The sequence below is a fragment of the Paramormyrops kingsleyae genome, chromosome 16 (genome assembly GCF_048594095.1).
Source record: "Paramormyrops kingsleyae isolate MSU_618 chromosome 16, PKINGS_0.4, whole genome shotgun sequence".
Taxonomy (NCBI): Eukaryota; Metazoa; Chordata; class Actinopteri; order Osteoglossiformes; family Mormyridae; genus Paramormyrops; species Paramormyrops kingsleyae.
The window spans coordinates 2805741-2821376 of NC_132812.1; positions in this window are offsets into that span (position 1 = coordinate 2805741).

Here is a 15636-nt window from a genome sequence, read left to right on the forward strand (position 1 = left end):
TTAACTGTTACATTTAAATAAAGTACTCCATACACAAGAAAACTCACATAATGTTTACATAAACAAGCTCAAAAACAACAAGCACATAAACAAGCAAAAACACCATGTTCTCATAAACTGGCAAAAGCCTTGTGCAAAACAAAAGAAGTACAGACACTCCTCTACTTATGAACGAGTTATGTTCCAAACGGCCATTCGTAACTTGAAATGTTCACAAGTCGTTATTCAACATTATTTTAAGGGTATACGCTAGTGATGTGTCGTTCGCGAACGAGCCGGCTCTAAGAGCCGATGCTTTGAAGCGAACGAGAGGAGCCGAAGCTTCAGCCGCTCCTGCTCGGCTCTGCTGAAAATACATTCGGTAGGGACGGGACTTTATTTATATGGGCACACAGAACATTGCCTCATAATGCCGGCTCGTTCACGAACAACACATCGGACTAGGATCGTACCATTATGTGAAAGAAGGAAGGGGGGCAGACGCTCCGAAGACAGCGAGTGTTGGTACAGGACACTGTCGCTCTGTGTACTAGAGTTTAGATTCTCTGCCCGAGGCCGAGCCCAGACTTGACCCGACCCGACCCGTGGGCCGGGTCGGGCCGATATTTCCTGCCACTATCTTCGGGCCGGGCCGGGCCGGGCTGGGCGGGGCCATGATCAAGCATTTGTGTGTGTTTTTTTTTTTTTTAATCATTACTTAATTAGCCTAATTGGGTGGAGAGCTATGCCATAATTATAAATGTAGCTCCCTCCCGTAAGACACGAGCACAAGAGTCCTTTGCATTTAACTGAGCCGACGGTTTATTCGAAAGACAGTGGCTTCGTTATTATCACCATCACGGCAGACGTGAGAACTAAATACAGATACGGAAACACAAAATCAAGCACATTTACTTACAATATTAGCTAACAAACATTGAAATTCAAATGAAATATAAATAACAATAAAGACAGCTTAGAGAATTCATATACAGTTAACACGAACCTCAGTTAGCATTTACATGGCTAAATACAACAAACTTAACTAAAACTTAATTAACACATACCTCGTTGGCTGCTTACGGAAGGATTTAACCTTTTTCTTAACCCTTTACTTAAAGTTATCATATTTATTAAATATGCCATCCAAAGTTAATTACTTGTTCATTTTCTGTGTTTATCATTGTTCACGTTTTTTTTTCATTCGGATCTATTTGCGATCCATTCTGAATAAACAAACAATGCAGTTTACATGCTTCGTCCTTGTTGCATTTTTCATTAAGATAAATCTAAACTAATTTCTGTAGTTCAAACAACTTAGAATTGTAGTTGAGAACGTCTTTAAATCGGTTTCGGGCTCATAATTACAGTTAATGTGTCGGACCGGGTCGGGCTCGGACACAAGGTGCACGGGCTCGGGTAGGATCGGGTTTAATTTTTTGGGCCCGATCTAAGCTCTACTGTGTACGTGTCGCTGCGACAGACAAGGAGCCAGATTTAAATGCAAGGGCATTGTAAAGAAAAAAAGAAGAGTGAAGAAATTAGCGCATCTGGCTGCATTTCAGTGATATTGGAGACTGCAAAGCTACTGTAAGTGCAGAATTTGTAATATGAAAATATCCGTTAGAGCAGGGTCAACAACAAACCTGCACAGACATATAAGAACCACCCACCCATCCGTGCAACTGGAGGAGAGCGTGCCCTCTCGCCTGCCATCCACTGACCCTGGAAAAGACCCAAGTACTTCTGCTGCAGCATCCACTGTCTTACCGAAAACTGCAGGTATAACACGGTCTTCAGTTCAAACCAAAATAAGCACATTTATTCCAAAACAAATGACGCCAGACAAACAAATAAGTGTCGATGAGGAGCTGGCTAAAATGATAGCTAGCGACTTTCAACCATTTTCCATTGTGGAGGACAGAGGATTTAAAACTTTTGTACAGGCCTTAAACCCCATGTATGTTCTCCCTAGCAGAAAAACTTTGTCCCAAACAATTATTCCACAACTATATAACAAGGAGCGTGCATTATGGCAAGACAGAGTCAAAAAAGCTTCAGCAGTTTGCCTTACAACTGACTGCTGGACATCCAGAACAACATGCTCATACATGTCTGTCACTTGTCATTTTATTGAAAACTTTAAGATGACATCCTGCCTTCTTGACTGTTTTGAGTTTGCTGAGAGACATACCGCAGAAAACCTAGCAGAGGAGCTACTAAGAGTGGCAAAAGAATGGCAAGTAAATGACAAAGTGGTGTGCTGTGTTACTGATAATGCAGCAAACATAACAAAAGCCATAAAAAATTTGCAGTGGACTCACAACCCATGCCTTGCACACACAATAAACTTGATAGTTAAAGATGCGCTGAAGGTGGTGAAACCAACTGTGGACAAAATAAAGGCTATTGTAGAGTTTTTCCATAAAAGCACAATTGCCACAGAGAAGCTGAAGTCTATGCAACGCCAGATGGGGATGCCAGAGCTAAGGCCCAAACAAGAGTGTGCTACAAGGTGGAACTCAACATTTTATATGTTGAAACGCATCCTCGAGTCAAAAGATGCCATCATCTCCACCCTGGCTGTAATCAACGCTCCTGTTGAAACTTTAAGTCAAGAGGAATGGGAGACAGTGAACGAAGTCTGCACCATTCTGGAGCCCTTTGAGGAGGTGACTGACAGATAAGTGCAGAAAGGTACCTTGAACAATTTTGTTTTTACTTGACTACTATACAGTTAAAGATTGTAGTAAATACTGTAGCAAAATACTATGTATTACAGACAAATGATTTATTAATTGTAAAAAAGGCAATGTATCACATTGCAAAATCTTATTTTCACATTTTCTTTTTTCTCTTTTTCAGCTATGTCACAGCCTCCAAAATGCTTCCTCTCTGCAAGGGTCTACAGCGGGTAACAGCCCACCACCAACGTAGTGTAACAGTGGATAAAGTAAAGGAGCTGGCTATCACTCTTTCTTCATCCAAGGACAGAAAATTTCTGAGGATGGAGTACAACACTGTGCTTTCAGAAGCCACCGCTCTGGACCCCCGGTTTAAAAAGGTAGCATTTAATGACAACAGAGCTGTGGATGAGGCATTTCAAAGAATAAGTGCAGCAGCAAGATGCAACCCCAGCAGCCTGTCTGCTCCTCCATCAGAGGGCCAAGAGGAAGAAATTGGAGCAGGGGCGTGTTCACAGGAACCACAAGCTTCTGCTGTGTGGAGGCTCTTTGATGAAAGAGCAACAGAAGACACTGCAAGGAGAAATCCCACAGCTGATGCTATGCTGGAGTTGAGGTCCTATCTTGAGGAGCCCCTCATCCAAAGAGCTGAAGACCCACTGAGCTGGTGGGAGGCCAAGGCTGCAGTCTACCCACGCCTGGTTAAGGTAATGGTAGGAAGACTTTGCATTGTCGCTACATCGGTCCCCTCAGAAAGAGTTTTCTCAAAAACAGGACAAATAATCACGGAGAGGAGAAATCGCATCAGCCCATCTAAGCTGAGGCATCTGGCATTTCTGAATGCCAACCTGGCCTAAAAACTTTTATTCAAAGAGTCATAGTGTTGTGTTGTTGTTGAGTTTGGCCTTTATTTAATTTGTTTGCTGTGTTTGCTGTGGTTTTGTGTTAAGTTGTTCATTTAAAGCTTTTATTAAAATGTTAAACAGTAATAACTGAGTATTTTTTGTAATGAAAAAATGCATAAAAATACGTAACGTCTGAATACAATGAATAAGAAATTGCTTATACACAAACCATTCATAATTGCTTAATTAGGCTAAAATATAAGCATCCAAGTGATACTAAACGAAGAGCCATTCGGGAGCTGTAAGAGCTGGCTCTTTAAAGGGAGCCGATCCAAAAGAGCCGAATCTTTGAAAAGAGCCGGAGTTCCCATCACTAGTATACGCAAGTACAAAGAACCAGGATGTTGGGAATACACACGCTGCACTGCCGTGTGGCGGGAGTAGCGGCCAGAAGTCGTACTAGGTGGTATTGGAGCACAGAAAAAAAAAATGTTGCGGACAGGAAACGGGAGCCCAAAGAACTTGGGCTTACCGTCCTTTTCGTTCGTATGTCTGAAAGTTAGTAAGTTGAAAGTTCGTAAGTAGAGGAACATCTGTATAATTATTTTTGTTATTAGCAATGTCCAGAGATCGCATTGTAAACATGTTGAGTGCAACTTATGCTGCTCCCTCCACTCAAAGTCAGCTATTCTTGAAATAATAGACAGAACATTTGGATTCATTGCTTGTCTTTTTGGTCCTTTCTCCACCTTGGAGCCCCTTTCTGGGTTAATCTTGAAAAAGCATCTGTTGTGGAAAAAAACCATAAAACTTATAAATACATTTTTGTCTTTTGTTCTATGGCGAACACAAGATAACAGTGGACTTGTGTACCCAACTATTCTCACTTCAAACTCACTGTGTAGATTTTATACTCTGAAATATGCAGTTCATATTCCAATATTTAAAAACAAATATGCTAAACCAGTGGTAAAAGCTTATGTAATATTATGCTACAGTAAAAAAAAAAAAATACACAACATAGGACCATTTAAGGCGCTTTGTGGATGGCTGAAACCACCTCTGGTGCTCTTCAGTCCAGTCCAGTCCAGTCCAGTGTCACTGAGTACTTTTTCAGTGATCTTCATCTGAATTCCCGGAAATTTACCAAAACAAGTCAAGGTAATCAGAATTTAGAAATAAGTACAAACATCTCTGCAAAGTCTGACAGGTAAAAATTGGTGCACTTACATGATTTAATGCAACCAATGAGCTTCAACTGGCCTCAGGACACCAAGAAGATCCGTCTCTTGTATGTACTTCATGTCTTCAAGGACATCAACTGGCAGCAACACTGTCAAACAAAGCATAAACCGCTATGTTTTGAAAAGTCTAATTATATGTACCTTAATATGTTCCTTGGTCCTTCTATGACCTCTTACCAGTTGGTTGTACTTGTATTATTTTTCAGATTATCCCATCAGTTCTAAGCTGCAAATTTTGATTTCTTTATACAGAAATAACTTTCCACTGTTTCGAGTTTTGACCGGCAGCATGCAGTCCAACACAGTATAAACCTTTTGTGAATTTAAAAGTTATAAATCACTAGATGTCCACTATAAACGCTCCTGATTGTTCATGTTCAGATATACACACTGTCAACTGAGCTATGACAACTGTTTTATCTACTTACTTCTCCAAATTAGGCATTCTATAACTAATTATAAAATAATATAATTATACTTAATATCAACTCGATTACTGAAATATTTCCTATATTATCTGATTTTAAATTAATTTTTGTAATGTTTATAACCTTAGCTCTACACAAACCATTTTATATACACTCACCTAAAGGATAATTAGGAACACCTGTTCAATTTCTCATTAATGCAATTATCTAATCAACCAATCACATGGCAGTTGCTTCAATGCATTTAGGGGTGTGGTCCTGGTCAAGACAATCTCCTGAACTCCAAACTGAATGTCAGAATGGGAAAGAAAGGTGATTTAAGCAATTTTGAGCGTGGCATGGTTGTTGGTGCCAGACGGGCCGGTCTGAGTATTTCACAATCTGCTCAGTTACTGGGATTTTCACGCACAACCATTTCTAGGGTTTATAAAGAATGGTGTGCAAAGGGAAAAACATCCAGTATGCGGCAGTCCTGTGGGCGAAAATGCCTTGTTGATGCTAGAGGTCAGAGGAGAATGGGCCGACTGATTCAAGCTGATAGAAGAACAACTTTGACTGAAATAACCACTCGTTACAACCGAGGTATGCAGCAAAGCATTTGTGAAGCCACAACACGCACAACCTTGAGGCGGATGGGCTACAACAGCAGAAGACCCCACCGGGTACCACTCATCTCCACTACAAATAGGAAAAAGAGGCTACAATTTGCACGAGCTCACCAAAATTGGACAGTTGAAGACTGGAAAAATGTTGCCTGGTCTGATGAGTCTCGATTTCTGTTGAGACATTCAAATGGTAGAGTCAGAATTTGGCGTAAACAGAATGAGAACATGGATCCATCATGCCTTGTTACCACTGTGCAGGCTGGTGGTGGTGGTGTAATGGTGTGGGGGATGTTTTCTTGGCACACTTTAGGCCCCTTAGTGCCAATTGGGCATCGTTTAAATGCCACGGCCTACCTGAGCATTGTTTCTGACCATGTCCATCCCTTTATGACCACCATGTACCCATCCTCTGATGGCTACTTCCAGCAGGATAATGCACCATGTCACAAAGCTCGAATCATTTCAAATTGGTTTCTTGAACATGACAATGAGTTCACTGTACTAAAATGGCCCCCACAGTCACCAGATCTCAACCCAATAGAGCATCTTTGGGATGTGGTGGAACAGGAGCTTCATGCCCTGGATGTGCATCCCACAAATCTCCATCAACTGCAAGATTGCAAGATTGAAATATGGGCCAACATTTCTAAAGAATGCTTTCAGCACTTTGTTGAATCAATGCCACGTAGAGTTAAGGCAGTTCTGAAGGCGAAAGGGGATCAAACACCGTATTAGTATGGTGTTCCTAATAATCCTTTAGGTGAGTGTATATGATAATGAACAACCACCAGTCATCGGTATACTCATTAGTGTTGTAGTCAAGACCACCTAAACCAAGACCAAGACATTGCCGAGACCGGAGGGTATCAAGACCAAGACACTGCCGAGACTTGAGGGTACCAAGCTAAACCAAGACCAAGACAAAAGACACACTAAGGCGAGACCAAGTCCAAGACTGGTCGAGACCAAGACCGAAAAAACAGAATAGGGCTAGAATCGACATCACATTACTCAGATCAACTGTAGAGAAAAAAGGCATTGCTGTAAAGTGTCATTACTCGTTAAATCAAATTCATGTTATCTTTTCAATTATATTGTCCATATGTCCATATGTCTCTTTTAAAATCTCCCAGATTTGTCATAGTTACGAGGCCTGATGGAAAATAATATTCTCAGCAATCATCTCCTTTAACCATTTTATCAGACCTCGTCAAGGGAAAGAGATGGGATGTACCAGAAAGATGTTCATATTAAGTACCAGGGAGAGAGGCCTCGGGTAAGCTATGAATACGGCTATGTGATGATCCTCTGCTTTGAATTGAAGAGAATGAGCCTCCAGATTGACTTGCACCTCCAAGACCGTGCTTTCTAATGAATGTGAAATACCTAATTTAATTGAATTATAACTATGCTATTAGTGCTGGGAGATAAAACGATCTCGATTTTTTATCGATAAAAAATAAGGACGATCAGGATGATACACACAGACTATAAAACTTTTGCTCCGTTTTAGAGAATGCGCTGAGACAGACAACTCGATGGCCTATCGAGCAGAGGTTTACTGAACACCAGCACAACAGCCAATCACCGACGACGTTGTAATTTTGCCCATCCTCCCTTAAAGAAGCAATGGGTGCGTTCGACTGCAGCTGACGCAACGTGGAGCGCGATCTGTCGGCGGCTGCAGGGGTGGAGTATAAACTGACTGCAGCCAAGTCGGACAACTTCTACTCCTCGTAGTCTGTGAGACCTGACTGCAATGGCAGCACTGCCAGAAGGGTGTAGATAAATCTATACAAATATCACCTGCATGCCTTCTTCACAGATTGGACGATCGGTATGTCTTTCTGATAGGTATGTCTGATAGGTATGTCTGTCTGATGGGTATGTCTTTCTGATGGGTATGTCTGTCTGATAGGTATGTCTTTCTGATGGGTATGTCTCATGGGTATGTCTTTCTGATGGGCATGTCTCATGGGTATGTCTTTCTGATGGGTATGTCTCATGGGTATGTCTTTCTGATCGGTATGTCTGATTGGTATGTCTGATCGGTATGTCTTTCTGATTGTTATGTCTCATGGGTATGTCTTTCTGATAGGTATGTCTTTCTGATGGGCATGTCACATTGGTATGTCTTTCTGATAGGTATGTCTTTCTGATCGGTATGTCTTTCTGATGGGCATGTCTGATGGGTATGTCTGATTGGTATGTCTTCATGGGTATGTCTTTCTGATAAGTATGTCTTTCTGATGGGCATGTCTTTCTGATGGGCATGTCTTTCTGATGGGCATGTCTCATGGGTATGTCTTTCTGATTGGTATGTCTTTCTGATCGGCATGTCTCATTGGTATGTCTTTCTGATGGGTATGTCCGATAGGTATGTCTTTCTGATGGGTATGTCTGACGATTAAACAAATAAAGCAGCACAACATTATAGTAACTAACAATAAATAAACCACTAACTTACGTGTACTGTTAGAGCATTTATGTAATTTATTTAAACTTTATTTTACCAGTAAATGAACTGAAACCAGTTCTCACTGCTTTATGTGCTTTTCGGGAGAAATAGCAGATAACGCATTAGAACTTCTTGGGATACAAACGTCATGCATGTGACTAAAATCTTCAGCCAATAAGGGCAAAGTTGTGTCGTCACGGAGGCGGTTCCAATTTGTACTGCACGGTCTGTCTCAAGTCGTCTTGCTCTCGCGAGGATTTTGTACCATGTGACATGGTGACCCGTGGTGACGTTTTGGAACATTTCTTTGCCGACTTCGCTATCATGTGATGTGTATGAAGTGTGTGGACTGTGAAGCACTGTGTCCACTGAGAAAATGTATACAATGTAACGTTTTTAAAGTAGATGCATCTGACTGGTTGCATTTGAATTGAGGCGCGTAATGAATAATGATACTGTTCTGTGAGAATGTGCTGTTTTCTCTTTTTTTCCCCATCCCATCGAGACCGCTATGTCCGAGACCAAGACAAGACCGAGACCAAATAGGGTCGAGACCAAGACAAGACCGAGACCAAATAGAGTCGAGACCAAGACAAGACCAAGACCACAACAAATTGGTCTCAAGACCGGTCTCGAGACCAAGACCGGTCTCGAGAACTACAGCACTAATACTCATTCAGACCAAATTATAAATGGAACCAGATTTCAATGTGAGTGATTCATTGTTCAGACTTAGCTCTAATGCCATCTGCATGTTTATCCATCTTGGCTCCAGAGTATGGAATAGTCTTCCTGATAACGTAGTGCAAGCTGAATCCTTGGGTTCCATTAAATCTGAGCTAGATAAGATTTTAACAACTCTGAGCTATTAGTTAAGTTCTCCCCAAGCGAGCTCGATGGGCCGAATGGCCTCCTCTCGTTTGTATAGTTCTTATGTTCTTAATGCTGATCGCAAAAGACATCACTTTGGCCGGGGAGAGGAAGGTTTTCCTTGTGTTTTTAAAAGACACCTCATGTGGGGAAAAGCATGGAGTATTCCACACCAGCTTTTCTGAGACGTTGTTTGGCTTCATTAAACTCTTTCCGCTTTTGAAGCACAGTAGCAGACAGGTTATGATAAAAGGAAAATTTCCTTCCCTCAAAGGTGATGTCACCTTTCACCACTTTATGCCTTACCACTGCCACCACCTTCTGTTCATCAGGAAATGTGTGAAATCAGATGATGACCGGGCCTGGGTGCTAGAGAGCGATGAGGCCTTTCAAGTTTAGCAAAGCCTCCTTTGGTCTCCATATTAAGAAACTTCGGTAGCCAGCACTCAAAGCATTTAGTTTAAAGCATTCCTTCCCTTCATGTTCTCAGGCAAATTGAAAATACACACGTTCTTTCGCCGTCCTCTATTCTCAACCTCATCTATGTGGTCTGTGAGAGAGTCAATTTTCTGTTCCAAGGCTAATATTTTAGCAGCTTGGGATTCGCAAGCAGTTTCCAGATGTAGCATCCTAACCTCCACCTCATCCAGCTGGTCATTGGCCCTCTTCAAGTCTTTGGTATGGGAGAGGACTGTTTTAGCGAGAGGGTCAAGTTTATCGTTGATAGCTATCATTAATTTGTTAGTCATCAGTTCAAGTGCTTTAGCGATTCCAGTTCCTTATCGCTACTGTCATCATCTTCATTTTCGGGGCCATGTTGAGGTAATGGCGTAGCAATGCAGTCGACACTTTGCTGTTGCAGTTTGCTTCTATTTTTCTTGGATAGCGGCATTGTTTGATGTTGCTTCGTCCAGAAATGTTCAAGGGACATGCGACTATACTAACATTAATAGATAAGATTCGCTTATTAAGGGATTATGTTATATTTTTGATGGTTGTTTACGGAGCTCCCAAAAAACCAACCGTCTCCTACGAAGCCATCACATGACACCCAAGTATTTTTCTTTAAGAGTATATTCCTGGAAGTGCTAATCCAAATACTTCTGAAAGAGCTAGGTTTTTAGTCATCATTTGAAGGCACCCAATGACTCAGTTGTACAGACATCTAGGGGAAGTTCATTCCAACACATAAGTGTCAAGACATAGGTGTCTTCTTTCCACCTAGAGAGATGGTGGGACCAGTTGAGTGATGCTGGAGGAGAGAGTGTGGTGCAGTGCAGGCTGAGAAGTTCTTTTAGGTAGGAGGGTGCAGGTCCATTTTTGGCTTTGTATGCGAGCATCAATCCTTTGAATCTGATGCAGGCAGCTACAGGAAGCCAGTGGAAGGAACATAACACTGGCATAGTATGGGAGAACTTCAGAAGGGTGGAAACGAGTCTGGCAGATGCATTCTGGGTCAGTTGCAAAGGACGAATAGTGCTCAGAGGCAGACTGGCTAGAGGTGAGTTAGTGGTCTAGTATCGAGATGATAAGAGATTGAACAAATACCTGAGTGGCCTGTGTGGAAAGAAATGGATGAACCCTTCTGACGTTAAAGAGGATAAATTGACATGAGTGGCAAAGATTAGCGATGTGAGAGGAAAATGACAGGTGATTGTCCATGGTTACCCCAAGGTTATGGGTGGTGACCAAAGGACAAATCAGAGAGTTGTCCAGGGAGATTGCAATATCCTGGTGTGGGGACGGATTAGCTGGGTTGAATAGCAGTTCAGTTTTGCTGGAATTAAGTTTTAGCTGATGAGCTGTCATCCATGATGAGATGTCTGCCAGACATGCAGAGATTTGAGTTTCGTCTGAGGGACGAAAGGAAAGGATGAGTTGAGTGTAGTCTGCATAGCAGTGATAAGAGAACCCGTGTGAGGATATGACCTCACCAAGAGATCTAATATAGAGAGAGAACAGAAGATGACCAAGAACTGAACCTTGAGGGACACCATTAGAGTAGATGTGGATCCCTTCCATGTCACTTTATATGACCAGCCTTCTAGGTTGGAAGCAAACCATTGTCACACTGAGCCACAAATTCCAAGACACCTAAGGATGGACAGCAGAATCTTGTGGATGACCGTGTCGAATGCTGCTGAAAGGTCAAGGAGGATGAGGCCAGATGACAGTTTGGTTACTCTGGCAGCATGTAGCTTCTCAGTGACAGCCAAGAGAGCAGTCTCTGTAAAATGTGCCACTTTGAAGCCAGATTGGATAAGATCATGGAGGTTATTCTGAGAAAAATAGAGACAGCTGATTGTAAACTGCATATTCAAGGATTTTTTAAAGAAAACAGAGAAGTAATACTGGTCGGTAGTGCTGATGTCTAAGGGATTCAGGGTGGGTTTCTTCAGGATGGGAATAACCCTGGCTTTTTTGAATGCAATCGGTACATGACCAGATGTTAGGGAGCTATTAATTATAGTGGTGATGAAGGGGAGAAGGTCTTAAGAGATTATCTGTAGCATTGCGGAAGGGATTGGGTCCAGAGGGTAGGTGGACATAAGTATCTTCCTGAAACTAAATTGAACAGAAGGAAAGACACATAAGATTAATGCTTAGCCCTAAATGCCACACTACTGTCCCTTTTTTTGTCTTTTCAGCAATTTTACTGTGTTATGTACTATTTGTTTTTGAAGAAGGGCTATTGTATATTGTGAAGACAGTTTTTGCACATGGTTAAATGTGTGTTTTTGATAGGTATTTATATGCCAGGTCAGGTTGGGAAGCATATGCTGATGCAGTGCGTCGCCGCACCCACCACATAGTGAAACTCCTCGGGATCCCAGCCGGCAACCCCCCTGGCAGACACACGGTCTAGTCCCACCCTCCGGAAATGGCCATTCATCTACCGCATGCAAGTATTACGTGGGCATCCCCTTGACCTGGTCCAGCTGCTTGGGTCCCTTACAATGCAGGTAATGTGCCTCATTTGGGACTCTTCTAGCAACCTCTCATTCGACACAAAGTCAAACCAGCAGTACCCAAGGATTCTCCAAAGAGACACAGTACTGAAGGAGTTCAGTCTTTGTCTCAGCTCACTAGATGCCCTAATAACAAAAATTATTACAGTACAAAAATGACCATACAGTTAAATTTGATGAGTGTTTTAATGCCCTAATAACAAAAACGAAACAGGGTAAAGTATAAGTATGTGTTGTTGATGTATGCAGAAAAAAAAACTACCTGTGAAGGAAATATGATTGTATTGCACTTCTTCTAAGAAATTTTAGCCATTCATTTTTATATATAAAAGAAGTATGGTAAGTCAGAAACACATTCTCAGCCTAGATGACTAAGTGTTATAGGGGATTCTTATGTATAAGGTATGCTTGCTTCTTAAGGGAATTTATACAGCCAGGAGAAATATCCATCAGCAAAATACATTTCAATATCATTAACCTATCTGAGAAAATTCTGACTAAAAACTAAGCAAAACTAAAATTAGACTAAAATTAAACCTGAGTTCCACTGACTAAAACAAAACAAAAACAAAAGATTAAAATGAATGATAATTTTCAGTGAATAAGACTAAAACTAAATTAAAAAGTCTTGCCAAAATTAACACTGGTTACATGGTCCCAAAGGCACCTATATTATGAACGTTTAAATTACCAGGGTAAAAAAAAATCAATGCCCATCAATTTTTTAAAGTAAGCATCTATTCTCAAAATGAAACTTGATATTTCGCTAGGCCTATGGATCCACACATCCTTAGCTGGAGTAAGCAATGACTGCAATGACGCTATTGCACCTGTAGGTGGACACATTTACTGAGGCTTCAGTATCACAACAAATTAAATCGTAAACTAACCATTTTGTTACTTGTCTGGCCAAAGGCATTTTTCATCTTCATTCAGTTGGGGAATCATATTCATGCACACCATGGTTCGAATTACAGTGGGATAATGGGCGGTACAGTACCCCCCGATCAAGACCCAGACCCCCCCCAAATAGACAAAAATAGCAGTTGGGGGGGGGGTCTTTACATTTTTCTTTTGTTGTAAAAAAAAAAAGATAACCTCACCTTGTAGGAAAATTTTATGTAAAGCGATTTCAGACATCCCTATTGTGGACCGTACCATTTTAACCACCTCGGCGCTAGAAGCAGCCAGTCGGTTGCATCATTCATTCTCATTGAGCAACATATTCGTTGTGTTCGTCTGTCATGGCACTGTTTGTCGTGCATTGGTAAATTTAAGTAGCCAGCATAAGTCTTGCCTGTTGAAAATGTGTTATTTTACAACCTTCATTTATTAGTTTAAGTGTTTCATCTACTAATGCAAGCTGACGTCTTTATAAGTTGAATTACTTACCATTGTCCTTCTGAGGCCGGTACAGTCAACGTTAGTTACGTTAACTAGCAAGATAAGCTAAGTTCTCTATTTAAATCAGGCTTATTTGGTGAGGTAAAATCGATCATGGTCATTTTCCAAGGAGATGAACTTTTCATTCTCATTTTATCATGAATAAATTGTGCCTTTCTGAATTTTTTTTGCCATTGTGGTTTGTTATTAGGCCAATGTTAATGCATAAGAAGGTCTAACGTTATGCTCTGAAAAAACATCATTATAAATGAAACCTATAGGGCCAACTTAAAAAACTATCTAGCAAATAATAAGCCCTATTATTTGAATTTTAGTGGTATTGATTCTGCATTCCACAATGTCATATTTATGGACATATTTAGAAGCTTCATCTGATAGCCCAGATACTGTTTTGTTAAACATAGATTTGATTTTATTCACAGACACATTATGAGGAAAAGAAAAGATGGAGACATCAGACACTTTTTTGGTGGTAAAAGAAGAGTAAGTAGGAAATATTAGTGTTAAGAGCTACAGAACACCAAAAGTATAGGTGCATGTTAATGTGTATGAAGGAAAGTGGTGGTCAGCAGAAGGCAGGAGAGGCACAGGAGCAGGGAGATGGCAGGACGAGGACAGTGAGCAGGGAGATGGCAGGATGAGGACAGTGAGCAGGCAGCAGGGAGATGGCAGGATGAGGACAGTGTGCAGGACCAAGAGGTGAGTTAGAAATTAGGCTGTACTTTAAGATCTACTGTATCATCAAGACAGATATTAGCCTAATAGGCAAATATTTATTTCTGAAGGCTGTTGGAGCTGGGGGGACTGAGAGGGCAGGAATAACAGCAGACTGCTGGACCAGACCAGGCTGTTTGTAACTGTATAGGCTTATTACTTTTACTAGTATACTTCTCCTAGGATAATTCCTGGCAGTTATCAAAACCAAATTCTTTTGGATAGGGATAAGGATAATGAGATCTTCTGTATTGATTCTCATTTTGTCGCATGTCCAGACCATGACCGTGTGTTGTATACATGTTAGTAAACACCCCTAGCGCATCTTGCACTCTTAACATTGATCCTGGTGGCAACTATTCGTATTGACGCGGTAGCGGACCATAATGGTCATTAGTGTTATGAAGGCAGTACCCCCCAATTATGGAGGGATAATTCGCACTCTGATGCACACACTGGTTGACATTATTTGACAACAGGTGTTAAATGGGTTGAATGCTTTGAGCCACTGAAAACACATTTAAATATGCTAGACTATGATGCCTGAAAATCATATTACTTGTTACATGCCTGGCTCAATGTATTTGTGAAGTTTGTCAATATACACATTGATAGACATTATTTGGTACTATTTAGCAACTTTCAGTCAGCACCTAAAGAGCTTAGACTCTGAGCCACTGAAAACACAGTTGAATATGAAAGACTTTGATGCCTGAAACTTACTTGTTACATTTTAAATTTAACATATTTCATACTGTAGCCCTCAGTATGAAACTCAGACCAATCCAGTTATGTTCCAAATTTTTTAGGGCGCCTGAGTGAATCATCCCATGGGCGTTGTTATGTCCGATCACTTGGGGCTGTAGCCCCGAGTATTTTAGTCCCGATGCCAATCTTCCCTCAAAAAAGAAAAAAAGAAACAAAAAGTCCCTAATCTTTTCAATAGCTAGAAACTCCCCTGAATCATCTTAAGTTTTACGGCACCCTGCCATATAATATTCATAATGTGCAATGGACGTACGAAAATGGGCATAAAGAGCCGTTCTATACAATGCCACTGGGTGTTTAAAATAATTTACATGTTTTTAAAAAATTGTCTTATTTTCTAATCAGATGCACAAATCTAGCTGTTTCTGTAGATATATCATGTTGTATGCTATATATTAGTTTACTGTACTGATATGTAAGCAAGAGAAGTGTTAAGAAGATATCAACCCAAGACAGATAAGTAAATGAGAATCGAAAATCAAATGTTATCCAGGTAAGCCTCGATAAATGTGTTCACCTACAGTACAGGTGCAACAGCGACATTGCAGTTGGCCTGGCAACATTTAAGGTAAACGGAAATGTCGAATACGAAGCCAATTAAGTTCATCCTCGTCGTGTTTTTGCGTGCGTGTGTCAGTGTTGCAACATATAGAAAAAAAGTCTCCTCC